This window comes from Armigeres subalbatus, chromosome 1 (assembly GCF_024139115.2).
Source record: "Armigeres subalbatus isolate Guangzhou_Male chromosome 1, GZ_Asu_2, whole genome shotgun sequence".
NCBI classification, from domain to species: Eukaryota; Metazoa; Arthropoda; class Insecta; order Diptera; family Culicidae; genus Armigeres; species Armigeres subalbatus.
In genome coordinates this window covers 82,257,451-82,281,293 of record NC_085139.1, presented here as the reverse complement: position 1 = coordinate 82,281,293, position 23,843 = coordinate 82,257,451, and the positions used below count along the sequence as shown (strand labels likewise).

At 38.5% G+C, this 23,843-nt stretch overlaps 1 protein-coding gene across 3 annotated transcripts in view; it reads left to right on the top strand.

Annotated features, from left to right (window-relative positions):
• Positions 1–8,233: 8,233 nt before the first annotated feature.
• LOC134227579 (ras-related protein rab7) overlaps positions 8,234–23,843 on the top strand; it is a 41,423-nt gene continuing 25,813 nt past the window's right edge. The window contains exon 1 of one of the 3 annotated variants that reach the window (XM_062709169.1): positions 8,234–8,391. The gene's annotated coding sequence lies outside the window, so the exon portion shown is untranslated. Of the gene's footprint in view, positions 8,392–8,787; positions 8,919–9,188; positions 9,359–23,843 lie in introns of those variants that run through there. The other 2 variants (XM_062709175.1, XM_062709183.1) reach the window with 2 other exon arrangements.

The window sequence follows — 23,843 nt, the reverse complement described above, 5'->3', positions numbered from 1 at the left end:
AAATAATTGAATTTCATTTTCATTAGGCCTCTTATGATAAGTAGTTGGTCCTTGTGAAAATTGATTTTTGTATCTTATGGAGTTCATAAGAGATTTCTATAGAAAAATAAAACATAAGAGTTGTCTTATGATTTTCATCACTTCTCTTTATGTGAAAAACTCATAAGACAAATCTTATGAAATGAGAAGTCAACATGGCGAAACATATACAGAAGTATATAGAACATCAACCGGGGAAATTCTAAATATCGCCTGCGCCCCTGCGCTGTTTCCTCGCAATTTCACTCCGATCGACCAGGTTGTGGTCGGATTAAAATTGTAGAATAAGAAATGTGAGTATAAAATTCATACAGTCAATGTTTTATATTGTGTTGTTTTATTCTAAAATCATAATTCAAATTTTTCAGAACCATGTTGTCGCGAGATACCAGATGAGACGATTCTTGAGTCTATCAACTGACGATGTAACCATCTAGACGAAATGGTCGGGGTTCTGCATAACTTTTCATAATATTGTTTTTGAAAAAGGAAAACGGAAATTAATTCAGCAATTCATGCGTACAATTATTATGCGATATCCTGAGTTATGGGGCTTATGGCTCACAGATACGATTTGTGTTAAATTTAATCAGCTGCACAAAAACTAAGTAATGGGCAGAAAAATTGATTTTTTTTTCTTGGCGCTATTTACCAGAACCTCGGCCAAACATAAACCGGAATATTGATTGATGAATACAGTGGATAGAATGTTGTTTTATATTTGTGTGTATTTAAAAATTATTGAATAAAATGTAAACGTTTGGTATGTAGATTTTACATTTTATTTACATGAGCGAAAAAGAAAAGTAAAATACTTGTATAATGATTTGCGGTGTTTTTTTATATTTCCTTTTTTTATCTCATTGGAAAACACAACATATATATATACGTTTCACTGCGCGATCTAGACAAGATTTAATTATATAATGTTATTTCATATTATTTGGTTAAATCAATGTATTTTGATAAAAATATATTAAATTATAAATTTTATAATGAAATTAAATAAATGATAAAAATTCATGAAAGAAAATTCCCTCAAAAATTCAATTTTACAATTTTTTAAATGCTATTTTACATATCATTGTTTTACATTGCTCGGATTACGTCGTCTAATTTATTACGTCGAAGGAAAAATTACATCGCTCCTCTTTATTACACAGCAGGCTTTCGTCTACATCGCGCTGTGTAATATTCAACACCCGATGGATTCAGTTGGTTGCAGCGATTTCGATGTAATATTCAACAACTTTTTTTGCTGTGTATATATAGAAATCCTATTGAAAATATTATGAAGTTCATATCCAAAAATTATTGAAGTTCATAAGATTCTCTTATAAATTTCTTTATGGGCTCGTAAAAAGCTTAAAATTTTCATAAGACAAACTTATGAAAATCATTCTCAGGTATATAACAAACAATTCATAAGAAAATAGTATATAGTTAATAAGTAATTCTTATAGCAAAAAAACATAAGATATTCTAATGATTATCATTAGTTTTCTTGGTTGAGTGTATGTGCGCTGATTGATTGGTCTTTTCTAAATTTTATGTGCAGACGTAATAAAAAAGTAATAACTTTGCACTTAAAACGTATGATGATTCGATTAACAAAAATCATTAACAATCAATAGGACAGGGCCAAAGGTGCTGGTTGAAAGAGATGGCGCCACAACATTTGTAGTAAAATGAATTTTCTAGTATGGACAAATCACCCGTTCTCACTAACTACGCATCACAGCGATATGTGACCTAGGTAGAAAAGCTACAAATTTTTTTCTGATTTTTTATACCCCTATTGCATTTTGCAACTTTAAATAATAAATGAGATCTGATTACTGCTCCATACTAAACTCAAGCGGTTTACTACAAATTTCTTTATGACTGCTCTCCACCTAGAGTGTACAAAAGTAACATTCAAAACTTACGCTATTCAAAGACAGTTGATATTTATCTTTCGCATTGAAAAGACGTATCGAACTATCTCGCTGTGTGAAATAAACAAGTGTATCGAGTTACCGGACGAAGTCCGAAAGGCGTAGCGCTAGAAGTGCTGCCTCCGTGGTAGTCAATCCTTACCAACATGGATGACCACCGGAGGGATTCCGTGTACCTAGATTTCAGCGGTTTACCAAGCCGTCCAAAGCTAGACAAAGTCCATGAGCTCATCAGCAACAAACTGAAACTAGATCTGTTAAAAGTGAATTGCATCCAACCCAGTATGACAAAAGCACGAGTCATAATCGAGCTAAAATCTGCATCATACGTGGAAGAACTAGTAGCGGAACATAGTCTAAAACATACTGTTGAGTTAAACAACAAAGAGTATGCCATTCCCATAGTCCCGTATGATAACGCGATTGAGGTTAGAGTTGCTGACCTGCCATCCTACGTCACTACTGAAACAATAGCTAAACATCTAGCACCATATGGTGAAGTTGTTTCTACACAAGAAGAGGTGTGGAAGCACTTCTGGCCTGGATTACCCACCGGAGTGAGACTCATAAGGATGAGATTAAAAAAACAAATCCCATCCTACATACCTATCGCTAGCCACACAGCATATATTTCGTACAGAAATCAAATTCGCACTTGCCGTTACTGCGTACGAGCGCTGCATATTGGCCGCAGCTGCAACGAAGCTCGCAAAGAATCAGGGTACGACATAAACAGCCGTCTCACTGCGGCTCAAGTCGTTCAAGGAGCTATCCCACCATCAACCCCGCCAACTATTGTCAATCCGTCATCAGATACCGCCCCAGATACAGCTGTTATGGACACGTCAGAAGGAGATAAAAACGCATGCACACACAAATCTCTTGTTACTGCCATAACGGATCGCATAATGGCAACGGCCACCAAGCCGTCGAGCAGACCTTCTTCTCTCTCCCGTCCGGGAGGCTGCAGTCAAAATGCCGGACCAAGCACAACAAACTTACCGTATACTAAGGAAAACTCAGACGCAACCGAGTTTAACATTTCCGATTACGACGAAGAAACATCCAACGCACCCAAAAGACAACGATCGCAGCAAACTTCAACAACTACCGATGCCCCATTCATGGAGGTGAAACGCAAGAGTAGAAGCAGAACGAATAACTCTTCCCGTCTGTAAACATGTTTCCTTATTCGTTCACAACATCACAACATCATCTCCTTCGGAGAATATCATCACTAATCACAGCTAACCCCAGCATTCATTTCGTGGACAACACTACTGTCGAGGGCTCCCGTTTTTGTGAGGTAAGCCCTAGTATATGTCCTGCCGAAGTAATCATAGATACTACCACACATCTCAAGCAAACTCCGTATGCATCTCTTTTATTTGCACTGCCGTGTGTATCGCTTCTTAGCAACACTATGGAACCACATCATCGCAGAAAAAATCAACGTTTGGCACTTTCATTCGATTCGCTAGAAATGCGCTACAATGCAGATCAGAAAAAACATCACACTTGGAATGAAAACTCGCACTTTTCATTCATACTCCGGAACAACAATCACAGCACCATCAGCGAGGGCTTCACTCTTTGCGAGGTAAGCCCTAGTATATGTCCTGCCGAAGTATTCATAGATGCTACCACAAACCTTAAGCAAATTTCGTATGCATTTCTCTTAATTGCTCTGCCGTGTGAATCACTTCTGAACAACACTATGGAATCACAACATCGCAGAATAACTAAAGGATTAGCATCTTCGTCCACTCCAATCCAAATGCGCTACAATGCAGATCAAAACAAACACCACACATCGAACGAAAAACCGCACATTTCATTCATATTCGTCGATAAAAATCACTACACCGTCAGCGAGGGCTCTTCTCTCCGTGAGAAAAAATCTACTGCCCTGATCCCGAACACGACCGACCACTCGCCCGGAGAGGACTCAAGCTGCAATATTTTCGTCTTCCGCAGCGAAGTATCAACAACATCAGCCCCATTCATCGGATTCTGGAGGTGAGCGAAAACAACAACAAGCGAACGATAAAAAAACATACGCTTGACATTTGTACCTATATGTCACTGTCGTTGGAACTACCAGAGACTAGGAACGCTAAAAGGTGGGACTCCGTAAAATATTAGGGTGATGCCTTTATTAAGTTATAAAATTGCAACCATCAACATTTGCGCTATTTCGAATCAGACAAAAGTTGATGCATTAAGGTCATTTATACGTTCGGCAGACTTAGATATTATCTTCCTGCAAGAGGTACAGAATGAACAGCTTGATTTGGTAGGATTTAGAACAATTTTCAACGTACATGGCGATCAGCGAGGTACAGCTATAGCCATCAGGGATCAGTACAACGTTCAAAATATCCAGAAAAGTCTAGACAACCGAATAATATCAGTGAGAATTGGATTAACTACGTTCATCAATATTTATGCCCCCTCTGGCGCTGTTCAGAGGTCTGCAAGGGAAGATTTTTTCAACACTTCCATTGCATACTACCTCCATCATTCTACGGATCAAGTCGTACTTGGTGGCGATTTTAACGCAGTAGTAAATGCAAGAGACGCAAGTGGAACTAATAGTGTAAGTCCTATGTGTAAACGGCTTATGAATGCGGCAAAGCTCGTGGATACTTGGGAAGTGCTTAATGGCAACAGAGTCGAATTTTCTTATATCCGAGCGAATACAGCATCGCGACTCGATCGTATACTAATACTAAATCCAATGAAGTCCCAGCTACACACAACGCATTTCGCGGCCACCTCATTTTCCGATCACAAAGCATACGTGGTGCGCATTTCTCTTCCGAATTTGGGGACTCCCTCTGGACGTGGCATATGGCGTCTGCAGCCTCATGTTCTGGAGGATACAGGAGTTATGAACGAGTTAGCTAGAAAGTGGGTGTATTGGGTCCGAGCGCGAAGAAATTTTCAATCTTGGATAGAATGGTGGGTCCATCATGCAAAGCCAAAGGTGATCTCATTTCTCAAGTGGAAATCATCAATCATCTATCGAGAGTTCAGTGATACAATTGAGCTGTATCGATCTCTGCTAAGAAATGCGTACGACAATTATCACGGGAATCCAGATGGACTTCAGACGGTCAACCACATCAAGGCACAGATGCTACGAATTCAGAGAAATTTCTCTGAGAAACATAGGAAAAGAACTGAAACTTTCATCTCTGGGGAACCAACATCATTATTCCATATTGCTCAAGTGCATGGGCAAAGATCAAAAACTAGCATTCAGGTGTTACAGACGGATGATAGCACTGAAATCCGCGATCAAACTCAAATTAAAGAGACGATACGAATGTATTTTGAAAATTTATACTCTCCAGCAAACACTGAGTGCTCAACTGAATTTTTGCCGTCAAGAAAAATTCCAGAAAATAACGCTGCAAATGTAAACTTGATGCGAGCTGCTACGCAAGACGAAGTACTAGCTGCAATTAAAGGTAGCTGTTCTCGGAAATCTCCTGGTTGCGATGGGCTGCCTAAAGAGTTCTTTCTGAAGACCTGGCAGATCATTTGCTTCGAGTTCACTAATGTCATTAATGACGCACTTCAAGGAATTGTTATGAAACAATTCTATGATGGAATTCTGGTTCTTGTTAAAAAGAAAGGGGCTGACAAGAGCGCAAGAGGATATCGACCAATATCCTTACTAAACTTTGACTACAAGGTTCTAGCCAGAATTCTTAAACAGAGGTTACATTGTCTGCTACCATTGGTGTTATCTGACTCGCAGAAATGTTCAAATGGAAAAAGAACTATTTTTGAAGCAACGAGTCGAATCTACGACAAAATCTGTCAACTGAAGCATACACGTAGAAGTTCACTGCTAGTTTCCTTCGATCTGGACCATGCGTTTGATCGAGTAAGCCACCAATTTTTGAAGCAAACCTTGGATAGGATGAATTTCAAACCGAATTTCGTCGACTTTCTCGTTCAGATTTGAAGTCAATCATATTTAAAAATCATGGTCAATGGACACTTAACACATGAAATCAAGATCAATCGTTCGGTACGGCAGGGAGATCCACTGTCTATGTACCTGTTCGTCTTGTACCTACAACCGTTTCTTGACACTATTTCTCTACGATTTCCCAACGCTGTGCTGAATGCGTATGCAGACGATGACGAACAGACGAACAAGCAGTAGTAAAAGTCGTTAATATCTTCAAAAACTTCGGAATCGTCTCTGTTGCCATTTTGAACACACAAAAAACTGTTGCTGCATTGATCGGGAATGTCAAACTTACGGGAAATACGGAATGGCTTAACATTGAGAACTACATAAAAATCCTAGGAGTGCAGTTCGGGACAACATCAAACAAGCACAGAAAGTTTACTGGCAAGCGGTCCTAAATGGTCTACGAATCCGCTTGTGGCTGCATCATCCAAGAAAGCTAAATCTAGTTCAAAAAATAATTTTGATTAATTCCTATATCAACTCAAAAGTATGGTATATGGCTTCGAACATCCCTCTTACAAGAAAATTCGCTAACAAAATTAAAGCAGAGATTGGAAAATTCATTTGGTATGGGCAAAACTTACGAAGAGTAGCATTTGCAAACATAATTCTCCCGAAGTCCAGAGGTGGCCTCAATCTTCACTGTCCTGAGACAAAAGCAAAATCGCTACTTTTAAATAGGTTAATAAGTCTGGTTCACCAGCTGCCTTTCTTGAATAGTTTATTACAAAATCCAAACAACCCCATTCCAGCTATGTTTAGTCACATCTCTGAACTAAGAATGGAATTGACTCAATTGCCGATTTATTTGGTAAACACACCAACGTCTCAAGCGATCTATCTTCATTATCTGAGTTTGAAACCGGACCCTGGATTTGTAGCAGCGGAGCATCGAGACTGGAGAACTATCTTCAAACATCTGCATAGCAAATCTTTGACATCTCTGCAGAAATCCAACTGGTTTGTGGTTATGCACAAAAAAATTAAACATCGTGAGCTGCTGTACCAACGAGGCGTAGTAGACAATCCATACTGTGAAACATGTCCAGGAGAACTAGAAACCACGATACACAAGCTGTTTCGATGTCAACGAGTCTGTGACATCTGGAGGTTCCAACGAAGACAACTTCTGAGCATCGAACCCAGACTAGCAAGAATTGAACCAGAGGAGTTTATTTACCCAGAATTGAAGAACCTTAATAGAACGTCAAGGGATTGTATTATAAAACAATTAGGTCAATTTTTCAGTTATCATATAGAAACTCATGAAAATGTATTAGGATTGGACAACTATATATTTTATATTAACATTAACAACTAAGAAACAAATATAAAGTTAAAAAAAAAAAAATACTAAACTCAAGCGGTTTACTACAAATTTCTTTATGACTGCTCTCCACCTAGAGTGTACAAAAGTAACATTCAAAACTTACGCTATTCAACGACAGTTGTCACTGCTGTATATGCAAAATTACATTGATATAAAAACGAAGCATCGCCACCTCTCGCTTGGTAGTGTCAATATCGCAATTTATACCAGCAGGTGTACAAGTGTTGTTGAAATGATTTGAAAGGGCCTCAAGCGGAATTTTAGCTAGAATGCCACTGGTCTCGTCCTATTAACAAAAATGAGCACTTATTTTTTAATAAAACCAACTGATCAAAAAATATGCATTTTATTATCAGTGTACGATTCTGCTTATTATTTTCAGTGTCGTGCAGTACGCAGCCATTTGCATTCTAAAAATACTATCGCCACCTGAGATCGATTTTCAAAGCTCCATATTCTAATCAAAGATGGCAGCATCATGACCTACGTGCGATGTTATCCTATAGTGCTGCTCTCTGGTGAAGAAAATCTTCTCGCAAAGCTCAATACCGCCACCTGGTGAGCAAATTGATTATTGCCTTTTTTTCGCTCTTCAATACGTCAAAACAACAACACTTTCCAGCAGGGAGCGGACCTTTGGTTTCACGTTCGTGTAATCCAATGACTTTAGTCATAGGTAGGTACAGTATACGGCTTAGTTGTGTTAGAATTATTAGATTTTGTTTCAAACGTTTAATAAGATCAAGCTTCCAACAACATCGGTGTCCGGTGAGTTTTTTAACAAAATGTTCTAAAATATCTGAAGTTTTCTGAATTTCCTTTATGTCAAACAAGTAGTTTCAGTGAACCACGCACACCAGTGAGCACATTGTTTATGTTTTCAAACACTAAAGAAGTCATGATTGGTGGTCTGGTGGCTGCATAGAACGTAACTCGTACCTTGCATAAGGATCAGTGATTCAGTTTTCGACTGATGGTGGTGGAGAAAGAAGTAGCAGTAAGAGCAAAAGTGATTCAACAAAAATTATCGCGAACGTAGCTGGTCAAAAGTGGGCTGAAAAGTGTGAAAAATATCGGAAATATTCTACACGGTATGGATAATATTTGGAGGGATGAAGTTCGGGTAATGAGTTTAAAAAAAGTGTTATTTCTCTGACGCAGAAACGACGCAGTGTTTTTCCTTTTCGACCATCGTATGACAAGATTGTGTAAAATTCCTTTGTCAAAGAGAGAGGAGAAAAATAATATCTAGCGTAACAAGTGATAGAAGAGTTAGTTTAAAAATATTTGCTTCAGATCAAATTCTTCGCAGTTTTTGATCCATAATTGTGAAACTTTTTATATCTTTTTGAGACGTTATTGAAAAAATTTTAGCATCTGATACATAGCATTGCTGCATAACTACTATGTGCGTTCATATGATTCATTATTTACAATATCATAACAAGTTTTCATCATTCGCACAAGGCATAATGAAAGCGTGATAGTTGTGTTTGTGCAGTTTGTTGTTTTCAGTTTCTGGTTCTATATTTGATGGTCACACAAATGCAGCCATCGCAGTCCGCACAGAAGGAAGTAATTAGTAGTGCCCTTATCAAAAGAACCACGTACGAGCAAGGTGAAGAACCCAAAATTTACAAAATTAGTGCTTACGATAGTCGATCGAAGGTTATTTCTTGTGCGAAAAAAAAGATCCGCAGTGTGCTAATCCGAGTGATCAGATTCAGGGTCATAAAATGAAGTCGAAAAGCAGTAACAATAGCAAACAAACGTAACACCAGTGTACAGATAAGCTAATTTCTATTCCTGCGAGTGTCTGCTGGTAGTGTGCACAGGGCCATGGAAGACTAACTTATTTACCAACTTGTTCCTCAGTCGCCACCGTTCAGATTCGTTGTGTGCTGTTGGATTTGTGTCGTGTCGTTTCAAATCAGTAGACAGAATCAGAACAAGGGTTTCGAGACAGCAGTGACTCAGAGAGCATCAAACAAGACGACGACATCGCCCGTATCGCTTATAATACGTAGTGCAGTGGAAGACCCGCTTGACCAACTTATTGTAATTATTGCGACTCTTATTTATTGAACCAATACTTTCAAAACCAGTTATTTCTTGTTTGGGTTCTGGATGATGGACATTTTCGATAATGGGCCCTATTATGCTACAAGACTTAATAATAGTTATGACGTTATGAAACAGAAATGCATTGTGACAAAGGATACAAATTTTGTAGACACACTTTCATATCATTGAAGTACAGGAAAGTGAGTAAACTGTAAAATTTACATTCACTGAGTAATTGTAATCATGGACCAGGTAGTATGTCAAGCTGAATCGTATCGATGCCTGGAAGCTAACTCTAAGTGGAAGCTAAGTTCCCGGAGTTGTAATGGATCTTAATAGTGTGTCTGCAGGTAGCTTTGCAGACAAAGACGTTCCAACTGTTAAAATTAATAACTGTATCTTCCTTGACCTGAAAAATAGTTTATTACTACCAGGTTTACGTTATTACTAATAAATCACAAATTACGTAGGATTGCAAACTGAAGATTGCGACTTTGATTCTGAGTCCGGTCGAACACATCTTCAGGTGGGAACCATTCTCGACTTCCTGTATCCATTGTGGTTATCACACAAGATGCTTAATAATGCAAAAGCAGTCTTGAATTAATTACTGCTTACAAGCTTTCAAAATTACTACTTATAAAAATGTTAATAGGAAAACACTGTTGAAAAGCAGGCTAAGTTCCAAATGGAATGTAGAATCATTGAAGAAGATTAATAATGGCCCAGCCCATTTAATCAGTATTTCCTCAATTAGAGAGAGAATGGAATGTTAATTTCAACTTTGATTTTCTTCATGGCTCTTTTCATCAAGTAGATAGCTGTGAGATCTACTACAGCAAAAAGTGTAACACCATTCCAGATGTATACGATCGAACGCCAAACGTTGGGTAGTCCTTTCTTTGCAGTATACTAAACGTCTTTAGTTGAATAAGAGTGTTGCTTCATCCTCTTGATTTTTTAAAGAGATGAACCAGCCAGCCTAGGCCTGCAAGTTTCTATTATCTATATACATCTATATACATAAAAATGAGTATGTCTGACCCTTATAGACTCAGAAACTACTGAACCGATCTGTGTGAAAATATGTATGCAGAGTAGAGTGGGGCGCAGTTGTATGGAAAAACGCAAATTTCGTCCGATCAAGTGAGATCAAGGTTTTTCTGAATCGTTTTGGGACCCAAATCAGCTATGCCAAATATGGGCTCGATTGGTTGCGACCTCGCATACCGCATCGCGTTTTCAATTTATATGGAGATTAGTATGGGAAAACGTACTTTTTTACATTTTTGCTATTAGCACTACCGGACGACCTATGGATATCGAAGGGCAAAACCCATCTTCCTTCTTGTCGGAATTTTTTCTTTGTGAAATGATTCCGGATAGCTCCAATTAGCTCTAAAGCCCTATAAGATCAATTATTTTGAAATAGCACTCAGTTAAATTATTGGTCTACGTAAGTTCGGCAATGCTGGCAGAATAAACGATTTTTTGCATATGGTTTGAACACTCAATCTTCGAAGCGTTATAACTTTTTCCGTGTACGTTCCAGCAAAGTGCCTTCTTCAGCAAAATTTTTCGGCATCCTTTGGGTTATACGCAATGTGCCACTTGGTTTACGATGAACTGAAACCTCTAGTAGTAGAAATACAAAAATATACGTTCTCCCATACTAATTTCAAACTTCGAACGCGATGCGGGAAGCGAGGAAGCAACCAATCGGTCCCAAATTCTGCACAGTTGTTCAGGACCCAGAATGGCTTCGAAAAACCATTGATTTGAAAAAATGACCATGACGCCCCACTCTAATGCAGAGGTTTTTAGGGCCGGGGAAGATTCTTAAGATGGTTCGAGACCCTCCCCTCTTTGGGAAGGAAGGCTCCCATACAAATAAACCAGAAATTTCTGCATAACTCGAGAACTAATCAGAGATTAAATTAATTTTAGGCGAAACGAAGTTCGTCGGGTCTGCTAGTAAAGACATAAAAAATACAGTTGTTTCGCCAAACGTCAAATAGAGGTAGAGGTAAATAACAAACAAATAACATAATAATAACAAATTTTGCTATGATATCAGATTTAGTTATTCTTATGTTATTCATAAATAACATAAAATAGCATCCCAACAAGTTTTGTTATAATAGTAATTAGTTATTTATATATTTTTGTTTGGCGAAAGGCGACAAACTGGAGTGTGAGAACTTTCGAGCGATCACCATCCTTAATGCCGCCTACAAAGTGATATCCCAGATCATCTTCCGTCGTCTGTCACCATTAGTGAACGAGTTCGTGGGAAGTTATCAAGCCGGCTTCGTTGACGGCCGCTCGACAACGGACCAGATCTCTACTGTACGGCAAATCCTTCAAAAATGCCGTGAATACCAGGTCCCAACGCACCATCTGTTCGTTGATTTCAAAACGGCATACGACAGTATAGACCGCGTAGAGCTATGGAAAATTATGGACGAGAACAGCTTCTCTGGGAAGCTTACCAGACTGATCAAAGCAACGGTGGATGGTGTGCAAAACTGTGTGAAGATTTCGGGCGAACACTCCAGTTCGTTCGAATCGCGCCGGGGACTAAGACAAGGTGATGGACTTTCGTGCCTGTTGTTCAACATTGCGCTAGAAGGTGTCATGCGGAGAGCCGGGTGTAACAGCCGGGGTACGATTTTCAACAAATCCAGTCAATTTAATTGCTTCGCGGATGACATGGACATTGTCGGCCGAACATTTGCAAAGGTGGCAGAACTGTACACCCGCCTGAAACGTGAAGCAACAAAAGTTGGACTGGTGGTGAATGCGTCAAAGACAAAGTACATGCTTGTGGGCGGAACTACGGGCTCCAGAAGAAACTGCGGTCGAAAAAGATTCGCCACCGCACCAAATGTGTCATGTACAAGACGCTTATAAGACCGGTTGTCCTCTACGGACATGAAACATGGACAATGCTCGAGGAGGACTTGCAAGCACTCGGAGTATTCGAGAGACGGGTGCTTAGGACCATCTTCGGCGGTGTGCAAGAAGACGGTGTGTGGCGGCGAAGAATGAACCATGAGCTCGCCCAACTCTACGGCGAACCCAGTATCCAGAAGGTAGCTAAAGCCGGAAGGGTACAATGGGCAGGACATGTTGCAAGAATGCCGGACAGCAACCCTGCAACGATGCGGCCTCGAACCGTGCATTGTGGCGTCAAATTGTTGATTCAGTGTTATCTGTTTAGATGTTAACTAAATAAATGAAAAATGAAATGAAATGTTTTTGTTTGTAAGGGAGAGCAGAACAACAAATGAAGAACACATTATGCAATCATAAAACAATTTGTTATTCATTTATCATTTGCATTCTCAATATATCAATAATAACTGATATTGATATTTTCTTTTCTGCAAATATTTTGCTCTTATAATGGCAAAATGAGTTATTTTTGAGCTATTCGCTCGAACAATTTCTGCTATTATTTTAGTTATTTTAGCAACTATAGAGCTTGAGCTTGATTGACTGCTCGTAGTTGCTACTCCATTATGACCAGATCAGCTGTTCTTGCACAGGGAACCAACAGATGTTTGCTTGGGACTAGCACACATCTTCAATGTACTAGTACTGGTGATCTCATTTGTTAGGTCATACTGGCGCCTGCCACGTCAGAATGCAAGTCAATATAGGGAAGGGGGAGGAAATGATGATGCAATCACTCGCCCACTACAAGCCGAATATACCTCTGCACTTGCCACGAGTTCATGCGGAATTTGTTGGAATTTCTGGGTTAGGTTGGAGAGGCAGAGGTCCGTCTTGGTTAACGAGCTGCCAATGTGATAGATAGGAGAAGGTAACTGATGGAATTTCTAATTGGATGTAGGAAACGAGCTCTATAAGTTCATTTCCAATTCTATCAGATTACTGATAGAATACTCAAGTTGACGGTATAGGAATAGTAATGGAAACGGTATGGAAGTCCATTTCCAGTTCTAGCGATTGCTAGAACATGAGAAATAAAGAGAAAGATACAGAGTAGGAGAATGGAACGGACCTGGGATTGAACCCACGACCTCCTGCGTATGAGGCAGAAGCAGTAGCCATATGACTACCAAGCCCGCTTCGAAACAAGAGAGATCACGTACTGAACTGATTAATTTTATTACCGGCCGCGCAATGCAGAACACAATAATTCGGCCGATCGCGCGATCGTTCTGCTGTCCGGAACAAGAGAGATCACGCACTGAACTGATTAATTTTATTACCGGCCGCGCAATGCAGAACACAATAATTCGGCCCACCGCGCGATCGTTCTGCTGTCCGAAACATGATAGAACACGCACTGAACTGATTAATTTTATTACCGGCCGCGCAATGCAGAACATAATAATTCGACCGATCGCGCGATCGTTCTGCTGTCCGGAACAAGAGAGATCACGCACTGAACTGATTAATTTTATTACCGACCGCGCAATGCAGAACACAATAATTCGGCCGACCGCGCGATCGTTCTGCTGTCCGGAATAAGAGAGATCACGCACTGAACTATTTTAGTTATTTTAGCAACTATATCAGACAAACTAACATCAGATTTTGCTATTCTGTTATTCATATACAGGGTGTTCAATAAGTTCGAATACACTTTCAAAAAATGTTTAAAAATTGAGATTAAATTATTTCTTTTCCCGATTGCATTTCATTGGAAGTATTGTTCATAAGGAACGTTTGTAACATTTCTTTTGGAATGACCTCTATTTTGTACTTCTTCACGAGGTTCAAACGTTTCTAAAACCCATCGCAAGCGGCACGCACGGTCTGCATGGGCATTTCGTTCCAAATTTTGAGAATTACGTCTTGAGCTGGTGCAAGTTACTGACCTTGTATTCGTACAACTTTAACATAATGAAGGACCAAACAAAAAAGTTAAAAGGGTTCAAATCCGAGAAGCAGGTAGGTCGCAAAGTTTTGTTCAAAAAGTCGATGAAATTGTCCTCATATTAGGCTAAAATCGCAATTTCCGTGTATAAAGAGTTATCGTCCTATTGGAACACGTAGGGCTTATCTCCGTCTAAGCACCGGGCCACTGGAGGCATCAATCGTCCCCAAAACCTCAGTTTTGAAGTACGCCGCAATGATTTTGACCTTCAAAAACGGCTATTTACGATGTCCCAATCCATTTTCAACGCGCGTAATAAACAAACAACAAGTGACAGAATGTCAACACCACACACATCCGACAGCATATATATACCGCTAACGCTAACACCAATACTAATACAGAATAGGGTAAATCACTACTTGGGCCTATGGACCCGGTTCCCGGCTCAATGCACAGAAAACTAATGATTTAAACTATTTGGAAGTCGTAGGTTTATGGTTGATAATTTTTAAAAAGTCTCCCATTTATTTTTCACAATACTCAATATTTTTCTATCACTTGTTTTACTCCTAATTGATTCAATTGTAGAAAATAAAAATGTAGAATTCAAAATTTCACTCTCCGATGCCACACCACTGAGCCGGAGTGATTCTTTCCACTTTTACAAAACGGTATTATCGATTAAACACCTACCTGAAAATCGTCACAGTGCTTGATACAACGATTGCATGAAGCTGTTAATCACCACACCATAATTCTAAACACCCGCACTTCAATTATTCTTATTTGTTCGTTTCACTAGAACTTATTTAAACATACTAGAATACATTTTAAAATGTATTCACAAACCGAACAAAAATTCACCTCGGCCCAAGAACTTCTAGCCGCACCGAGCTGCCAAAAGGCCAGGATTATAAAAATGATACTTCATCGTTAATAGGAAAATTGTCTAATATGTTGACGTTATCATGTTATTTATAGTTCTCTCGATTTTAAAAGGTGAAATAAATATTCACCTGTCATAAGACGAGTTTAAGCAATCCCATTGAATTCCACCACTTAATTGTATCCTGACAGATACGTATTTCGACCTCAACAGTAAGGCCGTCTTCAGTGTCTTGTACTTGACTCGACTGTCAGGATACAATTAAGTGGTGGAATTCAATGGGATTGCTTAAACTCGTCTTATGACAGGTGAAAACATTCCACTAAAAAGCTCAAAATAATTTTCTTATCGAAATAAATATTGTTTTAAAGTATTTGGAAGAAATTTAGATGAGTTTATATATCTTCGCAACCAAATAAAAATGATTATGAATAATACCATCTGGCATCTTGTTGTCGTGGAACGTGCATATTTTTGTTTACATCGCATTTTCTACCGTCCCGAGAGAGAATGAGAGTAAAATGTTGAGAGATTGAGTGAAATTTTGCTTAGGCCGGGAAATGGTTTTTTGTATGCCGGATTGGAAATTGCTATGACTGAAATGAGTGCTGCACCTCGTTAATTTAAATCAAATAAAAGCTTCTTTGAACGATATTTAGCACGAATAGCTATTTTTTAAGCAGAAGTGAACCCCAATGCAGTATTATACAGCCTACAAATTTCGAAAAAAGTTGCTTCCTGTCATAAATATCAATTAAATAATGCAGTCGTACGCATGTTAGGCCGGGAATGGGGTAAGAAACCCTATGTACATTGGGCTTACAAACACAATGATCAAACATTTGTATTCGAACTTATTGAACACCCTGTATTAATGGTAAAGTTTGTTATTCTTTTGCTATTTTCTTCTACCCGAAAACATTCATATAGTAGTTGTAACCGAAACGTGGTTTAACCCGAGTATTTCCATGAACCACAACAACTTTTCCTTGGTGCGCTTGGATTGCTTAACTGATGCTGCGAATCGCGGAGGTGGTATTGCTATCTTTATCAGGGTGGCCACCGAACCGGGAAAAACGGGAAAAGCGGGAAAAAGACGGGAAATTGAAGTCACCGGGAAAAAAAGCGGGAAAAACCGGGAATTCAGAACATGAACCGGTAAAAAATAAATTTTGGACAACTTACATTCAAAATTCTTCAAAGTGTTCAATGAAGTTCATATAAAGGGAAAGATTTACTCTTTAATTTTCATTATTCAGTCGCATTCTAACTGAGTTATTTGATTTTAGTACATAATGTGCGAGGTATAAAAAAAAGAAGTTTTTCCGGTTCATTTGCTTCTAGATCATTTTGATTCCAATTTCGAGTAATCGGCTTTTTGACTGACTTGCGATATTTTGTACTTATGTGTACATTTGTTGTAGGATATCCTCAGTTATGGGGTTGAGGGATATCGTCTAGTATAGGACCTAAACGATTTGTGATTAATTATATCTGTTAAACAAAAACTTGGGCAAAAATATGAGTAATTTACCCCGGCTATATATAATAAATATTATAAGATATAAAAGAATAGAATTGAATATTGAAATATTCATTTTTTCAAATGAATGTTATTATCTTTACGTTATTCTTCTAATGTCCAAGTTTGCCTTTGTATGTACATCTGTTTTTTGCATGTAATTTCCAACTGTACAGAATTTGAATATAAATGAATATGGTAAATAATATATATTTTAATACATGTTCAAGAGTTGATTGGAATTATATTTAAAAATTCTACAAATCATTGAAAATGGTAATTTTTTAATATATCATGAATATGTCTATAATATTCTAAAGAGTAAAATATCTTTAGTTAAGTATTTTTTTTTTCGCAAATAGCATTAGCATTGAGCAATTCGCACAAATTCGTAGGTGGTACAAGCCAAGACTACTGTATTAGAGTAGCATCACTTTCATCCGTTACCCCTGATATTGATTTGGGACTAATCACCATCTCTTAGATGAAAGCAATGCACTCTACAATAGACGAGATCTATCCTAGCCACGTCCTTGTGAATGCTGAGGAGGGAGAAGGATGGCTAGTTGGACACCTACTTAAGAAAGAGGCAGAGAACTCTACGACTTCTTATAGGTACCACGGGAGGTTTTGGAATTGTTGGTGTGGAAGGATTTAACAGTAGGAATCGTTTTGGTAGAACGTAAGACACAGAAATAACTATGATAGAAATACAAAGTAGGAAAGGGACGAGTCTGGAATTGAACCTACAACCACCTGCTTATAAGGCGAAGCGGGAACGTTTAAAGTTCCAATAAAAAAAATCCAAGATTTGCTTTCTAGATATTACTTCTAGAAATTAAAAAAAGAAAAATAGAATGAATTACGAATCGAATGTTTTGATTGCCAAAAATTTGTTTAAATCTTTTTTAGAAAACCGAATAATTATTTTGGTCGGAAACGAAGATTGTCTTCGGGTTAAATCTTTGTTCAAATTATTTAATTAATAATTTAAGTATAAGGGTAAAAAAAACTCTTACCCTGATTTTTTTTAAGTTAAATTAAAACCGGGAAAATTTTACAAAACTTACCGGGAACAGCGGGAAAAAACCGGGAATTTGAAAATCGACTTTCAGTGGCCACCCTGCTTTATTTGCAAAGGAATTGTATTCACTCTTGACGATGGGCTAGACACCAAGGCGGTTGAGGCCATTAGTATATCAATGAGAAATGGTCCAAATCCTGTCCGCATTATTGCAGCTTACTTCCCGGTTCTTCAAATCGTACAATCCTCAAAAGATCCAAGCGTGATATCCGTAAACATACTAGATTTACGGAACCGTTCTTTGTAGTAGGAAATTTCAATTCTAGACACCGTCATTGGAATTGTTCAAGGAAAAATAAAGCTGACGAAATACTCTTTCAGGAATATGAAAACTCGAACTTCCTCATACATCATCCAGGTAGTTACACTCGAGTTTCTCCCAACGGAATAAGTCGCTCCATTCTAGACCTGGTCCAATCAAACAACCAGATTAACATGTCTGTACCACGAACGGTTGAGGAGCTCTCGTCAGACCACTTTTCAGTGGTATTCGGCATTGATAAAGGAAGACCAGTCCAGCTTCAAGTTCACCAATATAAAAATTATCATCGTGCTGACTGGCACTGCTTTACAAACATTGTCAAATGAAGACTTGATCTTTCTTCGGTTCTGCTAAACATTTTGGACACCACGAAAAAATCGACAAGACTTTTAATGTTTTCGTATCAGCACTGTTGGCAGCTGAAGCTGAGTCAGTTCCAAAATGCAACTACCTTTCCTAAAAAACGGGAACTTCCTAACCAAACAAAGCTATGTACTGATCCGACTCAGGGATGTTCATCGGAGGAAATTCGACCGTTCTAAAGATCCTTTCCTCAAAAGAGTCGTTGACGTCCTCCCCCAACAAATACGAGAACTATTTGTGACTTGTCTCACGGTGGCAAGAAGTTCTGGAGAATTAGTAAAAACCTACGCAACCTCCTTTGCGGATTGGAGAACCAAGTCAGGGTTTCTAATAAAGAGAAAGCTCAAACGCTGGTTGAAAATTTTGCTTCAGCGTATAACAACACGCTCCCGAGTGATTCAACAAGTTGAACAATGAACCATCTACTCTCACTAAACCCAGTGAGATTTATTTATTATGATTTATATATTATCCATCTGCTTAAGAATAAAAAGGCACCTGGTCTGGATGGGATAAGGAAAATCATGCTTAAGCGAATACTTAAGCCCCACGCTCTACAACATGTTTATCCTTTTTTTTTGCGGACGACACGGCTTTCCTTGCTTCGGGCGAAGATCCTCAAATTATCATCTGTAAACTGCAGCATGCACAGAATAAGCTTGAAGAGTTCCGACAGAAGTGGCGCATTAAAACAAACGCATCGAAAACTCAGGCAATCTTTTCACACGAAGTAGGGCTCCATCACGTCTTCCTACATCTGGAGTTAAAGTCAACGGAATTGAAATTCCATGGGAGAGCTAGGTCAGATACCTGGGACTGACGATGGACCAAAAGCTGCTGTTCGACAAACACATAAATCAAAGCATCAACAAAGTCAATGGTCTGATGCGTTCTTTGTACTCGCTGATCAACCGAAGATCGTCTCTTCAACTAGCCAATAAACTGCTGCTCTTCAAATGTGTTTTCAGACCAATCCTTACATACGGTTGTTCCGTATGGCAAAACTGTGCTCTACCTCATCTGCGACGTCTGCAAGTCAAGCAAAACAAGCTGTTAAAGATGATCTTCGACTTGAATCCGTGCGGCTTCCGACACACGATCTTCACCAACTAGCCGAAACTGAAAAAAAATCGACTTTGTTAAGAAAATGTCAGACAAGTTCTGGCGCTGCTGTGAAGTATCAACTAATCTAAACATCGTTCAGTCCGGATTTTTTGTTTTTCTTTTGCTGAGATCTGCACAGCCGAGCGCTCGGTTTCTGACTTTTTGAACAGAGCTGAAAAAGTAGTTTGTTTACTGCGGCACTCGAAGAAGCCGGATTGGGTAATTTTGGATAACATACCAACTGCCCTTTTTGCAAATCTGAGCTCAATCGAGCAATCAGAACCAATTTCCAGTTCGAATGAGTGACGGAGGTATATTTTCCTATATATTTTGACTGAAATCCCTATACAAACTTCAAATCAAATGCGTCAGCTTATGCAAAAAGCGATTGAGCTGAAATTTTGAGAGATTGATTTTCTCACCAAAATACACAGTCCTGTGCCCCGTGGAATTCGACAACTTTTTATTTTCTGGGCCAGTCTATTGTATATAATACCTGTTGTTGCAATTAAGAGAGCTGTAGCTGCTGGCAGAAGTATCAGACAGTAGCCTGCATAGAATGGAGTAGAGGGAACTCAAGTGTTCTTTGTTCTTTGTGAGGTGGTTTCCCTCGTTTTCCAACAGCTTATGGGCCCGGTTCCAGATCTACATCTTATTGGGATGAATTAGCCGCTGATGTTACAGCAGTGAGATCATGGATCGGTCGCATAAGTCGCGTGGCTCAGTGGGTTCCTAATTGACCACGTAAGTCGTGGACAGCGCCGAGTGGAATTCATCAAAAAAAAATCACTGGCAATCTTGGTAGATAACAGTTTGCAGATATCGTATTGTGTCGAAGGCCGATACTTTTGCCAATACCCTAAACGATGGTAATCATTTCTCTATGAGTTTCTCATGTACGTAAATCTACAACATAAGCCAAGACGTGTGATACATTTGAGCTAATGCTTTAATGCGTCAGTATCATAGCTGCTCACGAAGCAAGATCCAAAGAGCGGTTGTTCTTATTAGTTGTTGATCTTGAACATAACTGCAGAACTACATCTGTCAAGAAACTTGATGACTCCATGATGAAAAGTTATTATTATTTATTCAGACTAAGACCGAAGTGGCCTGTGCGGTATATAAGAGTCTTCTCCATTCGGCTCGGTCCATGACTACGAGTCGCCAACCACGCAGTCTACAAAGGGTCCGCAAGTCATCTTCCACCTGATCGATCCACCTTTCCCGCTGCGCACTTCGCCTCCTTGTGCCCGTCGGATCGTTGTCGAGAACCATTTTCACCGGGTTACTGTCCGACATTCTGGCTACGTGCCCGGCCCACCGCACCGATTTTCGCGGTGTGAACGATGGATGGTTCTCCCAGCAGCTCATGCAACTAGATGTGTGCGCCGCCGCGCCACGCCGCCGCCGCCGACTGTTTTTGGCACGCCGCTGCCGCCGACATTTTTGCATCGGCGCGCCGCCGTGTGAAATTTTTCTCTCCGCTGATGTATATTTTACCACGCCGATTCACATTTGAAGGACTCCGTAGAATTTTCCGTCGAAATTTCGAAGATTCAATCGAATTTCCGTAGAGTTTCCCGAATGATCCCCACATCATAAAAAAATAGTGATGGTCCCACAACATTTTTTTCTCGTTTCCTATTTCTTTTTTTTGGCAACATCACATCTCTCACTAGGACATTGTCGCCTCACAGTGTTCATTAACCCTTAAAGGTGCAAGACGGTTTTTTTTAAATCCGTCGAAACTATTTTTCACGTAAACAACCATTAAAATCATTAACATTAAACGTATTTACGATCTGTTGTTTTAAAACAACATTAAGCATTTATTGGTTAAGCACTTCCACAGTTGTTAAAGATGTTTCTATAAAGAATTACCATTCTTGCATTCGTTTATCATGAGCCAAACACGATCATACACTTGTCATAAGACGAGTTTGTACAATCCCATTTAATTCCACCACTTAATTGTACCTTGACTGATACGTATTTCGACCTCAACAGTAACTCGACTGAGTCGAGTCAAGTACGAGACACTGAAGACGACCTTACTTTTGAGGTCGAAATACGTATTTGTCAAGGTACAATTAAGTGGTGGAATTAAATGGGATTGTACAAACTCGTCTTATGACAAGTGAAGACATACCACTAAAAAGCTCAAAATAATTTTCTTAACACGATCATACATTTATATGCCCAGGACAGTCAAGAAAATTTCCTAGACCTGATCGGGAATCGAACCCAACCACCTTCTGCATGGTCTTGCTTTACAGCCCTGACTCGTGATTTTACTTTAAAAAAACCTTCAATCAAAAATTCCTTCAGGTATTCCTTCGAAAATTTATCCAGGAATTAAAACAGGAAATTCATTCGAAGAGGGCATTCTACCCGATCAGGAATACATAACAAAATTATAACTCAATTCTATCAATGGTTGTTATTTAAAACAACGTGTGTTATAATTAGATAATTCGATAAAAATGTGTCTTCGGCCAGTTTTATTTCATATCAAAATTATAACAATATTAGTTATGTATATTTACACAAAATAATTGCCTACATTTTTTGATATTTGCAAAAAGCGGAGGTAATCACCTCCAGTATAACTTGAATCAATGATCGATGTTAATAGCTAGTACAAAGTTAATTGCCTACATTATGGATGGAAATCCGGCGTTGTAGCGTACCACATTTTTATACGTGATGTAGGCAATTACCATGAAAGCAGATTTTTGTACCTCATAATCATATCAACGGTTGTTATAATGTTGAAATGAAGGTAACAACCTCTGATATAATTATGGTACGGCTAGAGGGAATTTTGATATAATTTTTGTTATTTTAACAACTAACCAGCCAATTTTATAACACATTTTGTGACATTATTTTTCTGAAATGAAAAACTCCCCTTGTTATAATTTTGTTATGCATTCTTGATCGGGTAAGAATTGCTTCGTAATCTACTTCAGAATTTTCTTCTAGAATTTCATTAAGAAATTCGTTTAGGGTTTCCTTCGTAAAATACCTTGGAGATTTCTTCAGATAATCTTTTAAAATTTCTTCGAAAATTGAATAGATTTTAATTTGGTAATTACAGAAAATTTTGCTTGGGACTTTCTTCGGGAATTCCTTTAGAACTTCGTACAAATATTCCTTCAGAAAAGCATTTGACGATTCCTTTGTAAATGCATTCCTCGAAAATGTTTTAAGGGATTCCTTTAGAAAATACAGTTGATGCAAAAGTATAAAACTGCTAATGCCGCTCCAGTTCGTGTGGTCAAACGTAGCAGCCAAAACACCCGTTACTATAAGTGTTGTTAATATTGTTGATGCAACTAATCATACACTACAAAATGATAGACAACATAGGCCAAGTTAATGCTTGAATAATTGAAGCAAAATAATTTTCAATGGCGAAATAATTTTAATGGATGCAGCGCCACTAGCGTTTTAGTATTTCTGCTTTTACTGGAGATACATTCGGAAAATGCTTCGGATTATTTTTAATTCCTTGGGGATTTTTAAGGAATTTATTCAAACCTTTTTTACGAAAACTTTAGAAAACACCTTAAGGAATTGTTACGGTTTGAATGAATTCCTAAAAAATCCCCAATATCCGTCCTACGAAAATTCCTTTGGCGATTCCTTCGGAAATTCCTTTACGAATTTGTTTGGAAATTATTTCGGGAATCCCTAGAGAAGATTATTTCCCGCATTTGTTTTGGAAATTCCTCCAGTAACTTCTCCGGAAATTCCTTTGGACATTTCTTAAGAGTTTCTTTCATCATCTCTTCTGCATCTTCTTTTGAACCTTCGGAAATTCGTTTAAAATTGCCATAGTTATTTATTCAGTAATTTATCTTGGAATCCGTCTGAGGAATGCTTTGGAAATTCTTTTAGGAAATCGTTCGAGAATACCTTTAGACATTTCTTTGAAAATTCCTTTAAAAATTCCTTTGGAAAATCCATTCGGAATTCCATCAAAAATTCATTTAGGTGTGGTAAAATTCAAGTTATATCTGAGCTATGGTCAAATTTCCAGCAAAATTGGTTCACACGCAATCGAGATCTAGATCTACAAAGTTGACCATTTTGTATGAAAAACGGCAAGTGGGCTTTTTATTATGCAGGTTACTGTACGTGTTCAATTTTAAAATTGTTTGATTTTTTTCATGTTTTAATTTGGATTGTATCAGAAATTCTCGGATTTTTCCATGTTTTTTACAGGGTTTTCCAGGTAGTAGAATGATTACCTCGATGTAGAAATTCCGGAATATTCCTCGTGGAAATTCCAAAGAATTTTCCATAATTTTCTATTTCCTACAATTTCCTTTAAAATAAAAAAAATCTCCCGTGGTATATTTCTTGTGAAAATTCCAGAAAGTTTCCCGTTAAAA